Source organism: Trachypithecus francoisi, unplaced genomic scaffold (genome assembly GCF_009764315.1).
Source record: "Trachypithecus francoisi isolate TF-2019V2 unplaced genomic scaffold, Tfra_2.0 Lachesis_group1, whole genome shotgun sequence".
NCBI classification, from domain to species: domain Eukaryota; kingdom Metazoa; phylum Chordata; class Mammalia; order Primates; family Cercopithecidae; genus Trachypithecus; species Trachypithecus francoisi.
In genome coordinates, this window is record NW_022681454.1 from 5,800,132 (window position 1) to 5,823,991 (window position 23,860).

General features: G+C 44.8%; 1 long non-coding RNA gene across 5 annotated transcripts in view; it reads right to left on the reverse strand.

The window, feature by feature from the left end:
* LOC117085097 overlaps positions 1-23,860 on the reverse strand; it is a 55,474-nt gene that overhangs the window by 22,778 nt on the left and 8,836 nt on the right. Inside the window, exon 3 of one of the 5 annotated variants that reach the window (XR_004437790.1) lies at positions 1,376-3,987. The exons of 3 other annotated variants lie outside the window; for them this stretch is intronic. This is a non-coding gene — a long non-coding RNA (uncharacterized LOC117085097). Of the gene's footprint in view, positions 1-1,375; positions 3,988-5,035; positions 5,650-23,860 lie in introns of those variants that run through there. One more of the 5 variants, XR_004437793.1, reaches the window with a different exon arrangement.

Sequence of the window (23,860 nt, forward strand, 5' to 3'; positions counted from 1 at the left end):
CTTGAAAACATTATGCTCAGTGAAGGAAGCTACACACAAAAGATCATATATGATTCCACTTATAGGAAATGTCCAGAACAGGGACAACTACAGACACAGAAAGTCGACTATAGGTTGCCAGGAGCTGGGGGAAGGAGAAATTTGAAGTCATGAATACAGGTTTCTTTTTGGGGTGAAGAAAATGTTCTAAAATTAATGTTACTGGTTGTTGAACTTGTCTAAGAATATACTACCAGTGACTTACATACTTTAAAAGGGTGAATTGTGGCCGGGCGCGGTGGCTCAAGCCTGTAATCCCAGCACTTTGGGAGGCCGAGACGGGCGGATCACGAGGTCAGGAGATCGAGACCATCCTGGCTAACACAGTGAAACCCTGTCTCTACTAAAAAATACAAAAACTAGCCGGGCGAGGTGGCGGGCGTCTGTAGTCCCAGCTACTCGGGAGGCTGAGGCAGGAGAATGGCGTAAAAACCCGGGAGGCGGAGCTTGCAGTGAGCTGAGATCCGGCCACTGCACTCTAGTCCTGGCGACAGTGTGAGACTCCGCCTCAAAAAAAAAAAAAAGGGTGAATTGTATGTGAAGTACATAAAGATGTTTTTAAAACAATTTTTGTTTTAAGACGGAGTCTCATTCTGTCACCCAGGCTGGAGTGCAGTGGTGCAATCTCAGCTCACTGAAACCTCTACCTCCTGGGTTCAAGCGATTCTCCTGCCTCAGCCTCCTGAGTAGCTGGGATTAGAGGTACACCACCATGCCCAGCTAATTTTTGTATTTTTAGTAGAAATGGGGTTTCACCATGTTGACCGGGCTGGTCTTGAACTCCTGACCTCAAGTGATCTGCCTGCCTCAGCCTCCCAAAGTGCTGGGATTACAGATCACACTCAGCCTAAAACATTTTTTTTTTTTTTTGAGACAGAGTTTCATTATTGTTGCCCAGGCTGGAGTGCAATGGCACAATCTTGGCTCACTGCAACCTCCACCTCCCAGGTTCAAGTGATTCTTCCACCTCAGCCTCCCAAGTAGCTGGGATTACAGGCATCCAGCACTACGCCCGGCTAATTTTGTATTTTTAGTAGAGACAGGGTTTCACTATGTTGGCCAGGCTGGTCTCAAACATCTCACCTCAAGTGATCAGCCCGCCTCGGCCTCCCTAAGTGCTGGGATTACAGACGTGAGCCACCACACCCGGCGAACACATTTTTAGGAAAAGAAGAAAGGCAAATTATTGACCTCAGCTTTCACCTTAACAAACTAGAAAAATAAGACCAAATGAAACCTGAAATAAAAAGGAGAAAAGAAATAATAAAAATCAGAGTTGAAATCAATGAAACAACAGAAAATAATAGAGAACATCAATGAAAGGGAATGTTAGTTCTTGAGAAAATTGTTAAATTTATAAATTCTAGTTAGATTGATCAGGAACAAAAGAGAAAATAAGAATGACCATTATCATAAATGAAATGGATAACTTTATTACAGATTCTAGATATTTTTAAAGTCTGAAGCACAGACCTTTAATATGAAAACAGTTTTTAGTTCTGTCTAGGGAGGTAAGATCTCAGGAAAAAGAAATGAAACATCAATAAGAGCACTTTTGCTCTGTTTTACAAAATTGAAAATCAATCCTGTGCCTTGTCCAGGTTGTTTTAGGTACACGAGTGTAAAACTGTATGGTACCCACTGTAATAGATGAAGCCCAGCTTTACACTGTATTCTGATCATGTGCTTATGTTTTCATCTGTGGGGTCCCCAGGACCCCTGCACACAGTAGGTGTGCAGTAAACGTTAAGTCAAGACCATTGGCACTGTCTTCCTAATGTGCACTAGACTTCTGTAATGACACAAAAGTCACCATCTGGAATCCACATGGGTTTCTGTATCCTCCACCACGTTCACCAGGCACTCCTCTGTGCAAGGCCCGAAACAACAGAGGACAGAGATTTGGGACTTTGAGTTAATCATGGGAGTTAGATGAGATTTTGGACCCAGAGTTGACTCTAGAAGACTTAAGACCTCGGGGCATGTTAGGATGGGGTGAAGGCATTTCGCCTGTGGGAAGGACATGAATTTGGAGGAACTTGAGTGTGGACTGTTATGGGTTGACTAGGATCCTCAAAAACAATGTTAAAGTCCTAACCTTCGCTACCTGTCCTTCTGACCTTATTGGGAACGGGGCTGTGCAGATGTCATGAGTTAAGATGAGATCACACTGGAGATTATGGCAGGCCCTAAGCCAATATGAGGGGAGTCTTTATGAGCAGTGGGAAATCCGAACACAATACAGGGAAAGGGAAAATCTTTCTGGTGTTTTATTTACTTGTATTAGTTTCTAAGGCTGCTGTAACAAAGTACCACCAACTGGGTGGCTTCAACAACAGAAATTTATCATCTCACAGTTTTGGAGGCTGCAAGTTCCAAATCAAGATGTTGGCAGTGGGGGTTCCTTCTAGAGGCGCTAGGAGGAAATCTGTTGCAAGGCTCTCTTCCAGCTTCCGGAGGCTGTTTTTGCTCACAAGCCTGGGCGGTCTTTGGCTTGTGAAAGCATCTCCCCAGTTTCTACCTTCATCTTCATGTGGCGCTCTCCCGGTGTGTGTCTCTCCAAATCTCTTCTCTTTATAAGGACACCAGTCCTGCTGGATTAAGGCCCACCCTAATGATTTCATTTTAAGTTGATTGTCTCAGCAGAGGCCCCATCTCCAAATCAGGTCACATTCTGGGATGCTGGGAGTTTGAATTTCAACATATGAATTTTGGGGGACAAAATTCAACTTGTCTCACCAGTTCAGGTGGCCAGAATTGGTTCATTTCCCATCTTAATTGTAGATTTACAATGTAAATGAGTCATAAATTGTGCCAATTTTGTTTTGGGGAGAAGCATTTAATTTGTTGGTCTTATATATTTTACTACTTACAAGAAATTAAAACTGCCTAAGTACGAGTTCTCAAAGAGGTTTAACTGGCTTCCATTCCTGGCTCTCTGCCCAGATTCTCCTAAACACATCCATTCCTGTTTCTGGCAGAACTTTTCCAAACCCATCCCAGGTATGTTTTTACATTATTAATTTTTTTAATTGCAGCAAACTATATCTAACATAAAATTTGCCATCTGAGCCACTTTTAGGTGTACAGTTCAGGGGCATTAAGCACACTCACATTGCTATCCAGCTCCAGGACGTTCTCGTCTTCCCAAACAGAAACTCTGTCCCCATTAAACACTAACTCCCGGCCGCCCTCCCCCAGCCCCGACACCCACCATTCTACTTTCTGGCTTTATGTAATACCTGCCTAGTCTGGATATTTCATATCAGGGGACAATCGTTGCCCTTTTGTGTCGGGCTTATTTCACTGAGTGTAATCTCCTCAAGGCTCACCCATGTTGCAGAACGTGTCAGAATTTCATTCTTTTATAAGGCTGAATAATATTCCACTGTATGTTTACACCACGTTTTGTGTGTCTGTTCATCACTGCTGGCTGTTTTCACCTCCTGGACAGTGTGAACCGTGCTGTCGTGAACACCGGCAAAGACGTGTCTGCTCAAGTCCCTACTTTCAGCTCCTTTGGGTAGATGCCCAGGAGTCCAATGGCCCATCAAAAACGAAAAAGCAATGTTAACATTCAGACATCTTTAGCATGGTATACTTGGGTTTCACCTGATTATCTGATAAATTAGTGGAGACCAAAAAAAAATCTCCTCATTGATTTCTAACGTGAATCTCTTCAAACCTCAGGCCTGTTTCTTGGAGAAACTGATTCAGGGCTGCCAGGCCTCGTTCCTGCATCTTTCCCGGCTTTGCTCGGCTCTGTCATTTCTCGGTTAGGGAGGCACAAGGTCAAAACGATGAAAGCCCGGATGCTTCTAAATGAGGTAGCTCCTGAGGACTCCCATGCCGCAGGTTTCCAGTCCAGCTGTTCCACCAGTATCAGAGCCAGCTCACACTTCCTGCGTGCAGACTGTATTCAGCGGGGATCAAAGCTCTGCTAGAGTGCTATTGAGAAAAGAATCCTGGGGTTAAAAATGAGCAGCCAAAAAATCATAGAGGAAAATCAGATGTCGCTTATATTGGAACAATAACACCAGGATTGAGGCTCCCAGTGCCAAGGCATGCACACGCATGCACACACACACACACACATGCAGAGACACACATACACAGAGACACACACGTGCACACAGAGGAAAGGGCTCCTCGTAGGAGTGAAGCTCAGGGCTGAACCATGAAGCAGGAGGAGCAAAAGCATCGTGTTCTCTGCCCTCTGGGAGCTTAGTGTCTAGCACTGGGGATGCCGCCGGGTGGCAAGGCCACCACCATGCCTAGCTGTGGCTGAGACAGCCGTCGGGATCCCCCAGCAGTAAGGGGGCTGTGGCCAGCTCTGGCCAGTGGGCCTTGAGTACCAGCAACATGTGCTCCTTCTATGGGAGTGTCCTCTCCTCAGAGGCACCTGCTGCAATGGCCACCCTGTCTACTGGGTCCTGGGTGACCACCCCCACAGACACAAACAGGAGCAACAAATAAACCGCAGTGGGAGTGAGTTGTGAAGACGCTGTACCCTGCCTAAAGCGGCAGTGAGCCCCAATGGTCCTCCCCGGCACACTGGGCACTGTCTCACCTCCAGGAGCATCTCCCGTGTTTGCAAGTGGGGGTGAAAATCCTCACGACAATGTGGGGACAAAGGGGTGGCCATGGCCACAGCCAGCATCATGGCACTCCCCTTCCTGCCCCCGAGACCACACACCGTGGGAGGCTAGAAAACTCCTCCGAGCCTGCCAGCTGCACGAGGACTGCCCCTCCGTGTGGCTAGGATGCACTGTCATCATGGGTGGGGATGTGCTTGCACTTTCTCTTTTTCTTTTTCTTTTTTTGAGATAGAGTTTCGCTCTTGTCACCCAGGCTGGAGCACAATGGCACGATCTCAGCTTCTCAGCTCACTGCAACCTCCACCTCCCAAGTTCAGGCAATTCTCCTGCCTCAGCCTCCTGAGTAGCTGGGATTACAGGTGCTCACCACCACACCCGGCTAATTTTTGTTGTTGTTGTATTTTTAGTAGAGACGGGGTTTCACCATGTTGGCCAGGCTGGTCTCAAACTCCTGACCTCAGGTGATCCACCGGCCTCAGCCCCCCAAAGTGCTGGGATTACAAGCGTGAGCCACTGCCCCAGTCAGGGCTTGCACTTCTCAACAGCTTGCAGTTGTGTGGCTGCTGCCGAGAAAGAGATTCTGTAAAAGGAAGCCAAACTCAAGGGCGAGCGCCTGCCCTTGCCTTTGGAATTTTCCTTTGAAGGATGACTGTGTCGTCATGTTGACGAGGTTTAAGGCCAGGGCGGTTTTTCCAGGTGGAAGCCCCCTTGGACATTATGCTGCATTTTAAGGGGGAACAGTCTTCTAGAAAGCGCAAAGTGAAACCACTTGGTGTGGGGTTTCCAAAGCCTGTTCAGCTCTGTCCCCTGATCGTTGTTTTGTTTAGCTTGGTGTGGATATCCTGGTAATTGGTTTTAAAGGTCAGGCCCGAGTCTTCATGACATGCTAGTGAGGTGCTGCATTCTCTGGCGTGCAAGCTTTTTCTCAGATAAAATGTCTTTCCTCTCTTACAGTTGGATGCAGCAACATCAGAGGGGTGATTACCCCGAATTGCCACAGAGGTTTCCAGCCCTGGAAGGAAATTTGGAGATCAAGGCCGAGTTGGCCTCAGCCAAGTGAAACGGGAATCAGGACCATTACGAAGAAATTCAATTAAAACAAAAGGCACATCATAAACTTTGACTGGAAAACTCCAAATGGAACTAATATTACCTTGGTCAAATTACCTAGATAATTACTTTCATTTTTCATTGCATACTGATAGAAAGGACCAAGCTACTTTAAAATGAGTCCCAAAATGTAACCATTTCATCTTCTCAATGACTCCTAAAACCTTCTCCAAATGACCAGATGCATTAGCTAGCTATTGTCACATAACAAATTACCCCAAAACCTAACAGCTCAAAACAACAATAAACATCCTCCCCAACTTTTGACATTTGCTGTCTTTTTCATTTCAGGCTTGGGCCGGGCAGAGGTGCAGTGATTTCACCTTGCTGTTTTAATTTGCATCTTCCTAATGACCAGCACAACTGAACACTTCTTCCATGATGGCTGACAATTTAGCTATCCTCTTCTGTGAAGTATCCCCACGGAGTTGTCTCTCTTTTCCTTCATAAGCTCTAGTTCTCTGTGCTGGCTGAATACAAGTCCTGTTTGGGATATGCATATATATTACAACTATCCTTCCCACTCTCTTGACAGTGCTGATGAACACAACTTCTTGTTTTCAATACAGTTCAATTTATCAATTTCTTGGTTAGCACTTTTGAGCACTGTTTTAAGAAATCTTTAGGCCGGGCGTGATGGCTCACGCCTGTAATCCCAGCATGTTGGGAGGCCAAGGCAGGCAGACCACAAGGTCAGGAGTTTGAGACCAGCCTGGCCAACATGGTGAAACCCCATCTCTACTAAAAATACAAAAAATTAGCTGGGGGTGGTGGTGGGCGCCTGTAATCCCAGCTACTTGGGAGGCCGAGACCAGTGAATCGCTTGAACCTGGGAGTGCGGAGGTTGCCATAAGCCAAGACCACGCCATTACATGCCAGCCTGGTGGCAGAGTGAGACTCTGTCTCAAAAAAAAAAAAGAAAAAGAAAAAGAAATCTTTATTTGCTCCAAGGATACAAAGACATCCTCCTATATTTTCCTCTAAAAGCTTGATTTGTTTTCACTTTTCACACTTAGCGCTGCAGTCCATATGGAATGGGTTTTTTGGTATGGTGGGAGGTGGATCAAGACAAGCCTTTCCCATACAAATCTCTAGTTCACCCAGAATTATTTATCAAAAAGACCATTTCCCCTTTCCCCCCATGAGGTGGGCTTCCTGTTACTTTTGTTGTTGGTAGAAGTGGATTTTGGATTACTAGAAGTGATTACAACAATCTGACATCCCTTTAGTGATTGACACATGTATATACATCTACACTTATTAAGACTTGTGCCAAAGATTAGAAACATTTAAATGTCCACATACGGAGTCAGATGAAATTACGATTACACTGAGATAACAGACCACCATGAAGCCATTGAAAAGCCTGAGTAGATCTGTGCACATAGATATGAACAGTCTTGGGTTGTATTAGTTACATTTTAAAAATAGGGTTGGGCCGGGTGTGGTGGTTCACACCTATAATCCCAGCACTTTGGGAGGCCGAGGCGGGTGGATTACTTTAGGTCAAGAGTTCAAGACCAGCCTGGCCAACATGGTGAAACCTCATCTCTACTAAAAATACCAAAATTAGCCAGGCGTCGTGGCGCATGCCTGTAATCCCAGCTACTCAGGAGGCTGAGGCAGAAGAATTGCTTGAACCTGGGAGGCCGAGGTTGCAGTGAGCCAAGATTGCCCCACTGCACTCTAGCCTGGGCAACAATAGTGAAACTCCATCTCAAAAATAATAATAAAGTAAAAATGGGCCGAGTGCAGTGGCTCACGCCTGTAATTCCAGCACTTTGGGAGGCCGAGGCAGGTGGATCACCTGAGGTCAGGAGTTTCAGACCAGCCTGACCAACACGGTTAAACACCGTCTCTACTAAATACAAAAAAATTAGCTGGGCATGGTGGTAGGTGCCTGTAATCCCAGCTACTCAGGAGGCTGAGGCAGGAGAATGGCTTGCATGCAGGAGGCAGAGGTTGCAGTGAGCCGAGATTGCACCATTGCACTCCAGCCTGGTAAGCAAGAGTGAAACTCCATCTCAAAAAAAAAACGAAAAAAATAAAAATAAATAAATAAATAATAAAAATTAAAAATAGAGCTAAGTTCTCATGTAGAAAAAATAAAAGGGACAGAAAATGAGGAGCAGAAGAGCCTGAATAAAAGGCAACATTTGGGAAAAAACGTGGGTGTTGTATACATATTCATGACTGTTATATAAAATATCTCCAGAGGCACCCACAGGAAATGATAGTGACAGTTGCCCTGGAAAGAAATTTAGAGACAGGCACAGGAGGGAAACTGTCCTGCAGATGTATTTTTATTTTTATTTTATTATTATTATTATTATTATTATTATTATTTTGAGATGGAGTCTCGCTCTGTCACCCAGGCTGGAGTGCAGTGGCGAGATCTCGGCTCACTGCAACCTCCGCCTCCCGGGTTCACGCCATTCTCCTGCCTCAGCCTCCCGAGTAGCTGGGACTACAGGTGCCCGCCACCACGCCCGGCTAATTTTTTGTATTTTTAGTAGAGACGGGGTTTCACTGTGTGAGCTGGGGTGATCTCGATCTCCTGACCTCGTGATCCGCCCACCTTGGCCTCCCAAAGTGCTAGGATTACAGGTATGAGCCACTGCACCCAGCCAGATGTATTTTTATATGGTTTCAATTCTTTTTTCCCAGGTGCATGTATTTCAGATTTTTATGTACTAAAGTACATATTTATGTATGTAATGTACATATTATATATTAATGCACATATACATTTAATATATACCTTAAAATACCTTTTCATTAAAGTCATATAAACTTTTTTAAAAAGGTTAACATATGCTCGTTATTAAAAAAAAGAAAAGTTGGACAAAATAGTAAAGCGCAAAGAATAAAATTAGCCCAGATCCCCATCCCCGCAAGTGACCACTAGCAACCTTTCAGTGTCTTTTCTCCCAGGCTCTTGTACATCATTGAAATCGTGATGTAGGAACACTCTCGTATCCCACAAGTTTCACAAAACCGTACCAAAGATTTTCTGTGTCATTAAACCTCCTGCCCCAGCAGGCTCTGTAATGCCGGCTGTTTCAAGTCCTTGCTGTAAGTGATAATGCGCTTGTCAGAGGCGTGTGAACCAGAGCAACTCCATCTTGAATAGGAGCTGGGTAAAATGAGGCTGAAACCTCTTGGGCTGCATTCCCAGATGACCAAGGCATTCTAAGTCACAGGATGAGATAGGAAGTTGGCACAAAATACAGGTCATAAAGACCTTGCTGATAAAACCGTTTGCAGTAAAGCAGCCGGCCAAAGCCCACAAAAACCAAAATGGCAATGACAGTGACCTCTGGTCATCCTCACTGCTATACTCCACCAGCACCATGACAGTTTCCAGATGCCATGGCAACGTCAGGAAGGGGAGGCATGAATAATCCCCCCCTCCCGCTTGTTTCACGTAGCATCAAGAAATAGCCATAAAAATGGGCAACCAGCAGCCCTCAGAACTGCTCTGTCCATGGAGTAGCCATTCTTTTATTCCCTCACTAATAAACTTGCTTTCACTTTGCACCGTGGACTCGCCCGGAATTCTTTCTTGTGCAAGCTCCAAGAACCCTCTCTTGGGGTCTGCATCGGATCCCCTTTCCTGTAACATCTTTCTAATGACCACGAAGGGACTATACTGCAGAAACCCCTGATCCAAAAGCTAACTCTGGGTAAGTGGTGGGGTCCAGTCACATCTTTCTCACCAACCACAGAAGGGACAACACTGAGGAGACCCCTGACCCAAAGGAAATACACTGCAGCACTGATTGGATGACTTTGGGTAAGTGGTGGGTACCTGGGTAAAGAATGGGATTGGGTTAGAGGCCCAAATTAAGAGGATTAGAGTCCCTTCTAAAATTTAGGGGGTTGGAGGGCTACAGTCCCTTCTAAGATTTAAGGGCTTGGAGGGTTACAGTCCCATCTAAGATTCAGGGGGTTGGAAGGTTAGAGTCCCTTCTAAGATTCAGAGGCTTGGAGGGCTAGAGTCCCTTCTAAGACTTAGGGGATTAAAGACTCAGTAAAGTCCCTCTCAGCTAAGAACAGGTTTGGCACTATGAGATGTTAAAAGCTATTCTCTTTGGATTAATCTGCCTTGCACTTTGTTGCTGGCTGTGGGTGACAGGGTTAGGCGTGTACAGGATCCTGGGACGTGGGGAGCTTTTTCTTCCCTAAACGGGGAAACTGGAGCGCTATGGGACGGCTGGAAAAGATTCCTTTGCTAGCGACAAGCTGCCGCCTGAATTTTTCATTGTCGGCTGCAAGGAGTGGGTCTTTTCTGGCCTCCCTAAGCTCTTCCCCTTTCCTGCCCTGCCTCAGGCAATACTTTCCCTCTCTACTTTTCCTTTCTATTTTTTCTGTTACTCAGGGCAACCATCTTGCCCAGAGACCACGTGCTCAAACTCCAAATTGGAAGTTGGACTAAAGATGACGGGGCCCATCTGGGGGCAAATTTAAGCCTTGCCAGTTTGATATTGCGTGCTAAGCAGAGTGGCTAATGTCTATGTTTGATCACATGTATTCTGCTCTGGCCAAAACAAAAAATAATAATGTCCTTTATGATGTGGCTTGGCCCCCAGGGCAATGGTGCCACAAGCCAGATCACTAGGGCTGCTCAGGGAAAGGGAACCCAGAAGTCTGGCACATCGGCAAAAGGCTAAGAATTTCTTACCAGTCAGATTTCTGGCTTCTCTCTCTGCGCAAATGGTTGAATGAACGGGGAGAGAAACAAACAAACAAACAAACAAAAAAAAAAACAGTGTTTATCTCATCTGTCAAGTTTTGATTAATGAGAAAAAGAATTCTAAGGCCAGGCCGGGCGTGGTGGCTCAAGCCTATAATCCCAGCACTTTGGGAGGCCGAGGTGGGCAGATCACAGGGTCAGGAGATCGAGACCATCCTGGCTAACACAGTGAAACCCCGTCTCTACTCAAAATACAAAAAACTAGTGGGGCATGGTGGCGGGTGCCTGTAGTCCCAGATACTCCAGAGGCTGAGGCAGGAGAATGGCGTGAACCCGGGAGGCGGAGCTTGCATTGAGCGGAGATCGAGCCACTGCACTCCAGTCTGGGAAACAGAGCGAGATTCCATCTCAAAACAAACAAACAAACTAACTAAAGAAGAAGAATTCTAAGGTTAGCCTTAAGCTGTTGTATTTTGTGCTATGAATTCATTTTTCTGTGTTGAGGGGTACTTCAGGATAAAACATGACCTTAAAACACCGGTAAGCCCACTTTTCAAGACAACCCCGCAAGCTGGTCAGTAACAAACTTGGCTGCAGGTCCCTGAAACAAACAAAAAATTGGATGAAGTCTCCACGTTGTTTTATGTCCTTGGGAGCTTGACCTTGTAACCACATGGCAGTACTTTTGGTGTCTGCCTTCCAAGGAAAAGGAATTTTAGGGTTTATGCCATAGTTAGCTCTCAAAATCATATTAAATATAAAGCCTTTGCAAGTTCAAAATTAACTATTCTAGACTCCTTCTGGGAAGGGAAATGGAGGCTGCCCCGTGCTAGAGCTCAGTAGCTAAGGTTTTGCACTTTCACAGTCACGGTCCTGGTTCAATTCCCCACCTAGGAAGTAAGTCCTTTCTGGTTTAATACCTGCGTGGCCTTGTCTATTTTCTCCTTCTCTGTGGACTGTCTTAAATTTTCCTTTCTCTAAGCCCCTGGGAGGTTACCTTCGGTAAAGTTCAAAGGCCAGAAATATTGGCTGTTTGGCATAAGAAATTCTAAAAGGACTTTATTAAAGAGTACTACGGTTAAAACCAGTTTAATTAAAAGTGGATATTCAAGCTCTAACAGCCTGGACTCCTTGAGAAAAACAAGAGGCACCAGAGACCCCTTTCCTGGCCCTGTTCTTCCAAGGGTTCCCCCAAAAAGCCAGTCATCCAATTAAGAAACTTAAAAACTGGCAAATGAAAAATCTTACAACTACTGTAGTAATCTTCTTCTGTCTTTCTGCGTAGCCATATATGTGTTCTGTGTAATGTTTATATAAAAGAGCTCTAATTAATTGGCTTAAACAAAAATAAGCACTTAAATATTTTGAAGGCAAAATGAAAACTGCAATGCCTTTTAGTTCATGTAACTTTAGTAATCTTTGGGAAATAAAAATAGCTTTAAAAATTATTGATAAAAACATTTAGTCTAAATTATGCAGGTCAGATATTAAGTTTGCTAAATGCTTTAAGGTCATAAACTGCTTCAACTTTAAAAACTTGTTCAGGCCAGGCGCAGTGGCTCAAGCCTGTAATCCCAGCACTTTGGGAGGCCGAGACGGGCGGATCACGAGGTCAGGAGATCGAGACCATCCTGGCTAACACGGTGAAACCCCGTCTCTACTAAAAAATGCAAAAAACTAGCCGGGCGAGGTGGCGGACGCCTGTAGTCCCAGCTACTCCGGAGGCTGAGGCAGGAGAATGGCGTAAACCCGGGAGGCGGAGCTTGCAGTGAGCCAAGATCCGGTCACTGTACTCCAGCCTGGGCGACAGAGCAAGACTCCGCCTCAAAAAAATAATAATAATAAAATAAAAATAAAAAATAAAAAATAAAAACTTGTTCAATTTACCTACCTTAAAGCTGTTAGGTTCTAGATTGGCCTGGGGACACGTGGAATTAGCCATGCTTCCTAGCTATACAAAGATCATAAAGAAAGAGATTTTCTATAAGAAAGGATCTTGGGCCGGGCCTGGTGACTCACGCCTGTAATCCTAGCACTTTGGGAGGCCGAGGCAGCTGGCTCACCTAAGGTCAGGAGTTTGAGACCAGCCTGACCAACATGGTGAAACCCCATCTCTACTAGAAAATACACAATCAGCTAGGTATGTTGGCGCATGCCTATGATCCCAGCTACTTGGGAGCTGAGGCAGGAGAACTGCTTGAACCCAGAAGGTAGAGGTTGCAGAAAGCCAAGATCGCACCATTCCAATCCAGCCTGGGCAACAGGAGTGAAACTCCATCTCAAAAACAAAAAAAAAGAAAGAAATAAAAGAAAGGATCTTGTATGGTAAATTCTTGTCCTAGGCCGGGCACAGTAGCTCATGCCTGTAATCCCAGCTCTTTGGAAGGCCAAGGTGAGCAGATAATCCTGAGGTCAGGACTTTGAGACCAACCTGACCAACATGGTGAAACCCAATCTCTACTGAAAATTACAAAAAATAGTGGGGTATGGTGGCATGAGCCTGTAATCCCAGCTACTCAGGAGGCTGAGGCAGGAGAATTGCTTGAACCTGGGAGGTGGAAGTTGCAGTGAGCTGAGATTGCGCCACTGCACTCCAGCCTGGGCAACAGAGCAAGACTCCATCTCAAAAAAAAAAAAAAAAAAAAAAAAAAAAAAAAATTTTGTCCTAAAGTAAAACGACTGGTTGTTTAAAAGGAGAAATGTTTAGGGCAAGTCAGACAGTCCAAGAAAGTCTCAGGTCGTTAAGTCGTGAAAGGATTTGTGAAAAGGAATTTATGCAAGAAATGTACAATTCAAGGGTTGTTAGGCCTTCTAAATGCTTCATAAAATGTCACTATGACTCTTACTGTACAACTTGCCTGCTTTACAGCTAGGTAAGGCCTGGGGACATGTGGAGTTAGCCACGCCCCCTCACTATGCTAGAGTCGGCTCTAAATCTGCGCTTCTGCCTGGTATGTCCTAGGCAGGCTCCACACCTAGTACATAATTAAAATCTCAAACTTACCAAGGTTTTTGCCAAAAATAAAAGTTGAAAATGTGTTTTTGGTGAAAGACTGTAAGATCTGGTATAACTGGTGTATGTTCCAAAGTTATGGGAAACTCCTATAATTATAATATGACTTAGTGTTGTTATTAATAATTGTTATGTAAAAATTTTTGTGCCACAGAAGTAACCAGATTTCCTTATTAACTGTGGCTTTTTGTTTGTTTGTTTGTTTTGAGATGGAGTCTCGCTCTGTTGCCCAGGCTGGAGTGCAGTGGCGCGATCTCGGCTCACTGCAATCTCCACCTCCTGGGTTTACGCCATTCTCCTGCCTCAGCCTCCCAAGTAGCTGGGACTACAGGCACCTGCCGCCACGCCCAGCTAAATTTTTTTTGCGTTTTTAGTAGAGACGGGGTTTCACCGTGTTAGCCAGGATGGTCTCGATCTCCTGACCTCGTGATCCACCCGCCTCGGCCTCCCAAAGTGCTGGGATTACAGGCATGAGCCACTGCGCCCGGCAACTATGGCTATAATAGCTACTGTCCTAAAACTTTTTGTCATCCACAGATAATCATTGTCTTATTTTAATCCTCTTTAGAAGGTGGCTTATAATCAACTATAAAACTCTAACAGGTGTTCTTAAATGCAGGTTTCTAATAACTTTGGAAACTGTAATATTAGAATAGAGGAAACAACTTTCAGAACTCTCATGAAGAGCTGGAATGTTCGTGAATATCAAATAGAACAGGAGTTAACTGAATTAACTGAACCAACAGAAAACTGAAGTAATCTTTTTAACTTTGCTTAAAATGCTGCTGATTCCTTGTTTTGCTTTTCAGAGTGAAGGAAACTTTTGAGCTATTTACAGCTTTTAGCAATTGAGTAAACTATACTCCTGTGAACAAAATTTGAAGCATATTTGTTTCTCTCTACCTGATTTCTCCAAAATTTAGAAACTATTTGTGAGTACTCTTAAATTATGGCAATATAGGTTTTTGCATAAGTGCAATAAGAATCTATTTTCTGGGGTGGGCTCAGTGGCTCATTTCTGTAATCCCAGCACTTGGAGAAACCGAGGTGGGCAGATCACTTGAGGTCAGGAGTTCGAGACAAGCCTGGCCAAAAAGGCAAAACCCCATCTCTACTAAAAATATAAAAATTAGCCAGGTGTGGCAGCACACACCTGTAATCTCAACTACTAGGGAGGCTGAGGTAGGAGAATTGCTTGAACCCAGGGGGCGGAGATTGCAGTGAGCTGAGATTAAGCCACTGCATTCCAGCCTGTGCAACAGAGCGAGACTCCATCTCAAAAAAAAAAAAAAAAAAAACAGGGTATGGGGTGAGAATCTGTTTTCTTTTGTAACAGGACACAATTGGAGAAATTTTACCAAGGCTTTAACTGGCATGGCGTGCTTTCATTTAAGGAATCAAACTTAACTTGTAAAGCCAATAAAAGCCCCTTGAGGAATTGGTCTGACCTTGTCTGCAATAGTCCCTGAATAGGGTTTCTGACCTGTGGTAAGTACAGAATGTCACTTTCTGATAGGTCCAGGAGCCCCAAGTTATCTTGGGACCCCAAGAAGAGAATTTACTCAACTCGTAGGTATTTGAGGGTACAAACCTATGGCTGAGCTTGGCTTTAAAAAGTCTTATCTAAAATTCCTTCTATGGAACAGAGTTCCAGCAAAGCCAATTTTAAAAGAGCCTATGTGAAAAATAATGATTCTGCACTTTATACAAATAATCAGGCCAAGTATAACAAAGCAAATCAGTCTTACCATGATTTGTCTTTGGTAAAAATGAGAAACTGGAGAGAGAAATTTCAAGAACTATGGTACACCTGTTATTAAATTCTAGTCTCATTAGTTAAGTTTGTTTCTGCAATTTAGGCTAACCCTGCTTATTCCTGTAAACCAACCAGTGATCTCTGTCTGCTGCTCAGAAGAAACAAGAGGGATGGGTAATGTAAAAATCTGGTTCAGTATTCCAATTCTGGGCACATTACCATCAGCTAACAACCCCATGTCAGCTTAGTTCCAACAGTCGCCCAGTTCATGAAAAGCCTTCTAATTTAGTTTACTTGGAATAACTTGATTTATTTTCCTTTACTCTTATGGAATATATTGTTGTTATACTCTTTGTGTAGGAATACAGGACAAGCTTACTGAATGTTTTCTTAAACACTTATTAATCTTCCAGATATCACCTTTTGTCAAAACTCAAGAGTTATGAATGTACCCTACCATACCAAAGCTTTCCGAGTGAGCTCTTCTCTACCCTGAATGCAAGAGACCCTCAGAGTTAGGCAGGAACATCACTATCCCTATTCAGCCTGAAGAAGTCACAGAAGATGGACCTTCATCCCTCTGCAACCCTTAGGATTCAAGGTTCTCTTATAAAAGGGACGGGGGAAATGTCAGAGACCTGTGAACCAGAGCAACTCCATCTTGAATATGAGCTGGGTAAAATGAGGCTGAGACTAATTGGGCTGCATTTCCAGATGTTAGGTAGTCTAAGTCACGGGATGAGATAGGTCAGCACAAAATACAGGTCAGAAACACCTTGCTGATAAAACAAGTTGCAGTAAAGGAGCCAACCAAAACTCAGCCGAGAGTGACCTCTGGTCGTCCTCACTGCTACAATCCCACCAGTGCCATAACAGTTACAAATGCCATGGCAATGTCAGGAAGTTACCCTATATGGTGTAAAAAGGGGAGGCACGAATAATCCACCCCTTGTTTAGTATATCATCGGAAATAACCATAAAAATGGACAACCAGCAGCCCTCGGGGCTGCTCTGTGGGTAGCCATTCTTTTCTTCCTTTACTTCTCCAATAAGCTTGCCTTCACTTTACTCCATGGACTTGCCCTGAATTCTTTCTTGTATGAGATCCAAGAATCCTCTCTTGGGGTCTGGATCAGGATCCCCTTCCTGTAACACTCTGAAGAGTGTTTGTGTCCTGCCTGAGCATTTCCTCAGTGCACACTTCAGGAGGTGGGAGTGTACATTTTTAAGGTCCTGTGTGCACGCTGGCAGGTTTCCCTTCACAAAAGTCACACCAATCTGCACTGCCGCCAGACAGAATCTCCTCTGATGACACACTCAGGCGGCATGTGCACCCCCTTGTTCTCTGCCCCAGCCATACTAGGAGAGACACAACCGGTGGGACTTCCCAGACAGCTGACCCGTGGAGCAGTGCGGGAAGCACACTCCTGCTGCTAACGTGCACAACGGGGCACAAGCTAAGCTACTTTAGTCAAGAGGAGCAGCTCCACCTGGGACCTGGGGACTCAGCCTAGAAGCAGACATAAAACTCTTCGAAAAAGCTGTAATCCCAGCTACTCAGGAAGCTGAGGTGGGAGGATCAATTGAGCTAAGGAGTTCAGGCTGCAGTGAGCTGTGATCACACCAGTGCACTCTAGCCTGGGTGACAGAGCAAGACCCAGTCTATAAAAAAAATAAGGATGATCATAAAAAATATTTTAAAAATTCTGGAGCAGGGAGGGCAGCAAAATACAGCCCACTGGTCAAACAGGCCCACCATTTGTGTTTATAAATAAAGTTTTATTGGCACACAGCCACAGCCATTCATTTATCTATTGTCCACAGCTGCTTTGGTGTTATAACAGTGGAGTGGTAACACAGATCATAAGGACTGAAAAAAACTGAAGTATTTACTCTCTGGCCAGTATTTACTCTCTGGCCAGGAACATTTGCTGACCCCTGATCTAGAGTGTATGTAGCTAAATTAGCATTCAAGGCTAAGGGTGAAAGAATGTTATTTTCAGATGTCCAAGCAGTGTACTCCCCACAGATCTCACTGAAGACATTGCCACTGCACTTCAGCAAGCACATTAAAGCCAGGAGGAAATAGTAAAATGTTAAGTATAATGGGGACCACATAATCACCCACCTCAGCTGCAAGCTCAGCATCCCCCTTCCAAAGCTGCCTGCATCTGGTGACTGAGGGAGGTGGGGGACAGAAGCCCAGCCCTCCCAGTCCCATGGGGACGCTCTGATGGGTCTTCACTCCAGATTCCACCCTGCCCCTAGGCTGGCAGAGACATGGAATCTCTTCCTCTGCCCAAGCCTGCTTCACTTCCCTTCCCTCCGCAATGGATAATCCGCGGTAACAGCTTGCAACCCAAGCCCCATCTCGGCAGCCACCCCTGGGGAACCCACCCTGCAGCACACACTGTTGAAGTCTTCGGTAAAGCGAATTTGGGTTTATTCTTGGTGTGATGCAAAGCCACTAGCAGGCTTTGGGCAAAAAAAAGAGCCATGATCTGATTTATTATTTTGTAAGACAACTTGAACTGCTTTGTAGAGAATCAACTGGGAGGTTGAGAAAGTTCAAGGGTGGAAGTAGGGGGAAGAGATAAGAGCTTAGTGTACTCATTCAAGTGAGATGTATTGCTGGTGTGGAGTAAGGTAGTAGATATTGATATGACAGGAAGTGAGGTGTATTGGATATATTTTGAGCAGAGTGCCCTTAAATACTGGGAGCCTGCTGCAAGCAACATACTAAATACCAAAACTTTCAAGTCAACCTCATTAAAGACAGGAACAAGGGGCTGGGCATGGCAGCTCACACCTGTAATCCCAGCACTTTGGGAGGCCGAGGCGGGTGGATCACTTGAGGTCAGGAGTTCGAGACAAGCCTGGCAACATGGTGAAACCCTGTCTCTATTAAAAATACAAAAATTAGCCGGGGTTGGTGGTGGGCACCTGTAATCCCAGATACTCGGGAAGCTGAGGCAAGAGAATTGCTTGAACCCGGGAGGCAGAGGTTGCAGTGAGCTGAGATCGTGTCACTTGCACTCCAGCCTGGGCAACAGAGGGAGACTCCATCTCAAAAAAATAAATAAATAAAATAAAAATAAACAAAGACAGGAACAAGGCAACAAGGGCCACCATCACTGCTAAAATTCAACGCTAGGTCAAGGCAAATGCAACAAGACAAGAAAATGAAACGTGAATAACAGAAAAGAAGATGCAGAGAAGCCACAACTGGCTGTGCAGTCCCTGAAAAATAATGTTATGTTGATTGAACACGATTTGAAATACAAAGAGAATTCGGCAGTCTGGCAAGACTGGGAATTTCAGGGCCGATTAAGGAAGAGGTATGACCACCAGGGGGCGCTGGCACACTGTGCGCTTCCTTTGGGCTGCTTTTTGACAGCTGGGACACTTTCCAGAGAAGACAGCACTGGGCCACACTCAGAAGGGAGGGAGGGCAAGGGGACTCCGGGAGAAGGGACTCTGTGAGGGGCTTACCTATCTAGGTGAACCTCTGGGTCAGAAACCTCCAAAGGGCAGCAGCCATTTGAAGTCTTGACCTCTCTGTAGCCCCAGGGTTCATCTTATCTGTGGCTGACAGATGTTGGGTGCAGTTTGGTGGAGTGGGGCAGACTGTACGAAGCAGGCAGGCTCTAAGTGGCTAACGATATGCTTCTCTGGACTATATTTAATGCAAATGGATGTGTGAAAATTTGAGTTTGGTGCTGGCTGGCTTTGAGCTAACAGCCCCAGTCTGTGAAGAAGTGAAAACATGGGGCCAATATGCAGGACCCACTTTACCCCTTGGACATAACAGAAGGTGACCAGGTATAAAGCCAGCATATAAATACCAAAAGGGTTCCGACACCCAAGCAATGGCCAACTTGAAACGTAATGGAGCATCCCATTCACCAAAGCCACAAAACGCACAGAATAGCCGGGATAACTCTAAAGAAAAATATGTGCAAGAAGACAGCAAAGCCTTTTCTAAAAACCTTTTCAGAAGACAGGAATGAAAGGAAATGATGTCACTTTTCTGGAAGAGATGATTTGATATTATAAAGGTGCTAATGCTCCCCCATTAATCTATACGTTTAATCCTATCACAGTCAAAATTCCAACCGACGTTCATGGTAGTAAGAAGCCAACCCTAAAGTTCACCCAAAAGAGAAAAAGGAGTTTAAGATTTGTGCAAGGGGGGGACACGGTAGCTCACGCCTGTAATCCCAGCACTTTGGGAGGCTGAGGTGGGCGGATCACGAGGTCAGGAGATTGAGACCATCCTGGCTAACACGGTGAAACCCCGTCTCTACTAAAAATACAAAAAACTAGCTGGGCATGGTGGCAGGCGCCTGTAGTCCCAGCTACTCTGGAGGCTGAGGCAGGAGAATGGCATGAACCCGGGAGGCGGAGCTTGCAGTCAGTCGCAATTGTGCCACTGCACACCAGCCTGGGTGACAGAGCAAGACTCCATCTCAAAAAAAAACAAAAAAGATTTGTTCAAGGCAGAAAAAAAAGAGAGAAGACAAGTAAACAGAACCAAGAAATTTGGTTTTAATGACAAAAAAGGAAACAACCTAAATATGTTCATCAATAGGAAAATGGTTAAATAAATTAACAGCTTGCCATTAAAGAAAGTATTCACCAGGCATGGTGGCCCACACCTTAATCCCAGCACTTTGTAAGGCCAAGGCTGGAGGATCCCTCGAGCCTAGGAGTTCAAGATCAGCCTGAGCAACAGAATAAGACCCCTTCTCTTCAAAAAATTTAAAAACTATGGCTGGAAGCAGAGAGCCAAATCATGAATGAACTTCCATTCACAACTGCTACAAAGAGAATAAAATACCTAGGAATACAGCTAACTAGGGATATGAATGACCTCTTCAAGGAGAACTACAAACCATACCTCAAAGACATCAGAGAGGACACAAACAAATGGAAAAACATTCCATGCTCATGGATCACGCTCATGGATAGGAAGAATCAATATCGTGAAAATGCCCATACTGCCAAAAATAATTTATAGATTGAATGCTATTTTCATTAAACTGCCATTGACATTCTTCACAGAATTAGGAAAAAACTATTCTAAAATTCATATGGAACCAAAAAAGAGCCCAAATAGCCAAGACTAAGCAAAAAGAACAAAGCTGGAGGCATTACGATATCTGACTTCAAACTATACTACAAGGCTACAGTAACCAAACTATACTACAAGGCTACAGTAACTTCAGACTATACTACAAGGCTACAGTAACCAAACAGCATGGTAGTGGTAACCAAAACAGACACATAAACCTATGGAACAGAATAGAGAACTAAGAAATAAGACCATACAACTACGATCATCTTACCTTCAACAAACCTGACAAAAACAAGCAATAGGGAAAGGATTCCCTATTTAACAAATGGTGGTGAGACAACTGGCTAGTCGTATCAGAAAACTGAAACTAGATCCTTTCCTTACACCTTAAACAAAAATTAACTCACGATGGATTAAAGACTTAAATGTAAAACCTGAAACTATAAACACCCTAGAAGAATATCTAGGGAATACCATTCAGCACATAGGCATGGGCAAAGATTTTATGATGAAAATGCCAAAAGCAATTGCAACAAAAACAAAAAATGACAAATGAGATCTAATTAAATTAAAGAGCTTCTGCACAGCAAAAGAAACCATCATCAGAGTGAAAAGCAGCCTACGGAATGGGAGAAAATTTTTACAATCTATCCATCTGAGAGAGGTCTAATATCCAGAGTCTACGAGGAACTTAAACAATTTACAAGAAATAAACAACCCCATCAAAAAGTGGGCAAAGGACATGAACAGATACTTTTCAAAAGAAAACATTCATGCAGCCAACATATGAAAAAACAGCTCAACATCACTGATCATTAGAGAAATGCAAATGAAAACCACACAAACTACCATCTCATGCCAGTCAGAATGGCAATTGTTAAAAAGTCAAGAAACAACAGATGCTGGTGAGGCTGCAGAGAAGAAGGAACACTTTTACACTGTTTGTGGGAGTGTGGATTACATCAACCATTGTGGAAGACAGTGTGGCAATTCCTCAAAGATCTAGAACCAGAAATACCATTTGACCCAGCAGTCCCATTACTGGGTATATACCCAAAGGAATATAAATCATTCTATTATAAAGATACATGCACGTGTATGTTCACTGCAGCACTATTCACGATAGCAAAGACATGGGATCAGTCCAAATGCCCATCAATGATAAGCTGGGTAAAGAGAATGTAGTACATATATACCATGGAGTACTATGCAGCCATAAAAAGGAACAAGAGCATGTCCTTTGCAGGAACATGGATGGAGCTGGAAGCCATTATCCTCAGCAAACTAACACAGAAACAGAAAACCAAACACCACACGTTCTCATTTATAAGTGGGAGCTGAATGATGAAAACACATGGACACAGGGAGGGGAACAACACACACTGGGGCCTGTCGGGGCAGGGGAGCAAAGGAAGGGACAGCATCAGGAAGAATAGCTAATGGGTGCTGGGCTTAATACTTAGGTGATGGGCTGATCTATGCAGCAAGCCACCATGGTAGACATTTACATATGTAACAAACCTGCACTTCTTACACACGTACCACGGAACTTAAAGTAAAAGTTGAAAAAAAAAACTACAGCAGCTAATTACTTCCTAAGCAATTTGAAAAAACTATCAAATGAAACTAAAAACTTTCAAAAAAGAAAAGAGGCTGGGCGCGGTGGCTCAAGCCTGTAATCCCAGCACTCTGGGAGGCTGAGACGGGCGGATCACAAGGTCAGGAGATTGAGACCATCCTGGCTAACACGGTGAAACCCCATCTCTACTAAAAAATTCAAAAAACTAGCCGGGCGAGGTGGTGGGCACCTATAGTCCCAGCTACTCGGGAGGCTGAGGCAGGAGAAGGGTGTAAACCCGAAAGGCGGAGCTTGCAGTGAGCTGAGATCCGGCCACTGCACTCCAGTTCGGGCAACAGAGCGAGACTCCATCTCAAAAAAAAAAAAAAAGAAAAGAAAAGAAATGGCTGGGTCAGGTGGCTCATGTCTGTAATCTCAGCACTTTGGGAGGCCAGGGAGTGCAGATTGCTAAGTACCTGGAACTCGAGACCAGCCTGGCCAACATGGCAAAACCTCACCCTGTCTCTACTAAAAATACAAAACTTAGGCATGGTGGTACACGCCTGTAATCCCAGCTACCCGAAGGCTAAGCCAGGAGAATTGCTTGAACCTGGGAGACTACAGTAAGCAAAGATCATGCCACTACACTCCAGTCTGGGTGACAGAGCAAGACTCTGTCTTAAAAAAAAAAAAAAAAAAAAAATTGGCCGGGCACGGTAGCTCAGGCCTGTAATCTCAGGACTTTGGGAGGCCGAGGTAGGTGGATCACCTGAGGTCAGGAGTTCGATACCAACCTGGCCGACATAGTGAAACCCCGTCTCTACTAAAAATACAAAAAAAATTAGCTGGGTGTGGTGGCACATGCCTGTAGTCCTAGCTACTCAGAAGGCTGAGGCAGGAGAATTGCTTAAACCCAGAAAGCAGAGGTTGCAGTGAGCCATGATCATGCCACTGCACTCCAGCCCGGGTGACAGAGCAAGATTCTGTCTCAAAAAGAAAAAAGAAATTATTTTAATTTTTAAAAAATTAAAATTCTTTTTTTTTTTTTTTTTTTGAGACGGAGTCTTGCTCTGTCGCCCGGGCTAGAGTGCAGTGGCGGGATCTCGGCTCACTGCAAGCTCCGCCTCCCGGGTTTATGCCATTCTCCTGCCTCAGCCTCCCAAGTAGCTGGGACTACAGGCGCCCGCCACCTCGCCCGGCTAGTTTTTTTGTATTTTTAGTAGAGACGGGGTTTCACCGTGTTAGCCAGGATGGTCTCGATCTCCTGACCTCGTGATCCGCCCGTCTCGGCCTCCCAAAGTGCTGGGATTACAGGCTTGAGCCACCGCGCCCGGCCTTAAAATTCTTAAAATAAAAAAAAATACTTAAAATTAGCCAGACATGGTGGCGCACACCTGTGGTCCCAGCTACTCAGGAGGCTGTTGTGGGAGGATCCTTTGAGCCCAGGAGGTCAAGGCTGCAGTAAGCCAAGATCACGCCACTGCATTCCAGCCTGGGCAACAGAGCAAGATCCTGTCTCTTAAAAAAAAAAAAAAAAGAATGCTTATGGAAATAAGCTTTTTAGACAGCAACTGTAGAACACTGAAATAACAGAAAGCCATTTTTATTACTTGTACAATTAGAACCGTCTTTCTGAATAATGCAGAAGATTCTGCCCTGGCCCTAATATGGCTGGTCTTTCTAACAGACCTGCCCAGCCACGGCAGGAGGTCAAGACACACAACATTTTCTTCCTATCTCTTTCCACTCTATGCGGTGGGACCGTAACCGCTCCCCTCACCTCACTGACACCTCGGTGACATACCTGGCTGACACTCCACCCATCCCTGTCTGCAGAGGGTGATGACGCCCCACCTCACACCCCAGTCCCACCACCCGCTTGCAGAGCTGCTGCAGGGCTGAGATCAGGAACTTGGAGGGCTCAGCCCAGGGCCCAGCAAGCAAACCCAGCTCCACGCGCAGAAACTGCTCCTCTCACTTGGGCCACTGTTGCTGAAGTTACTACCGTCGCCT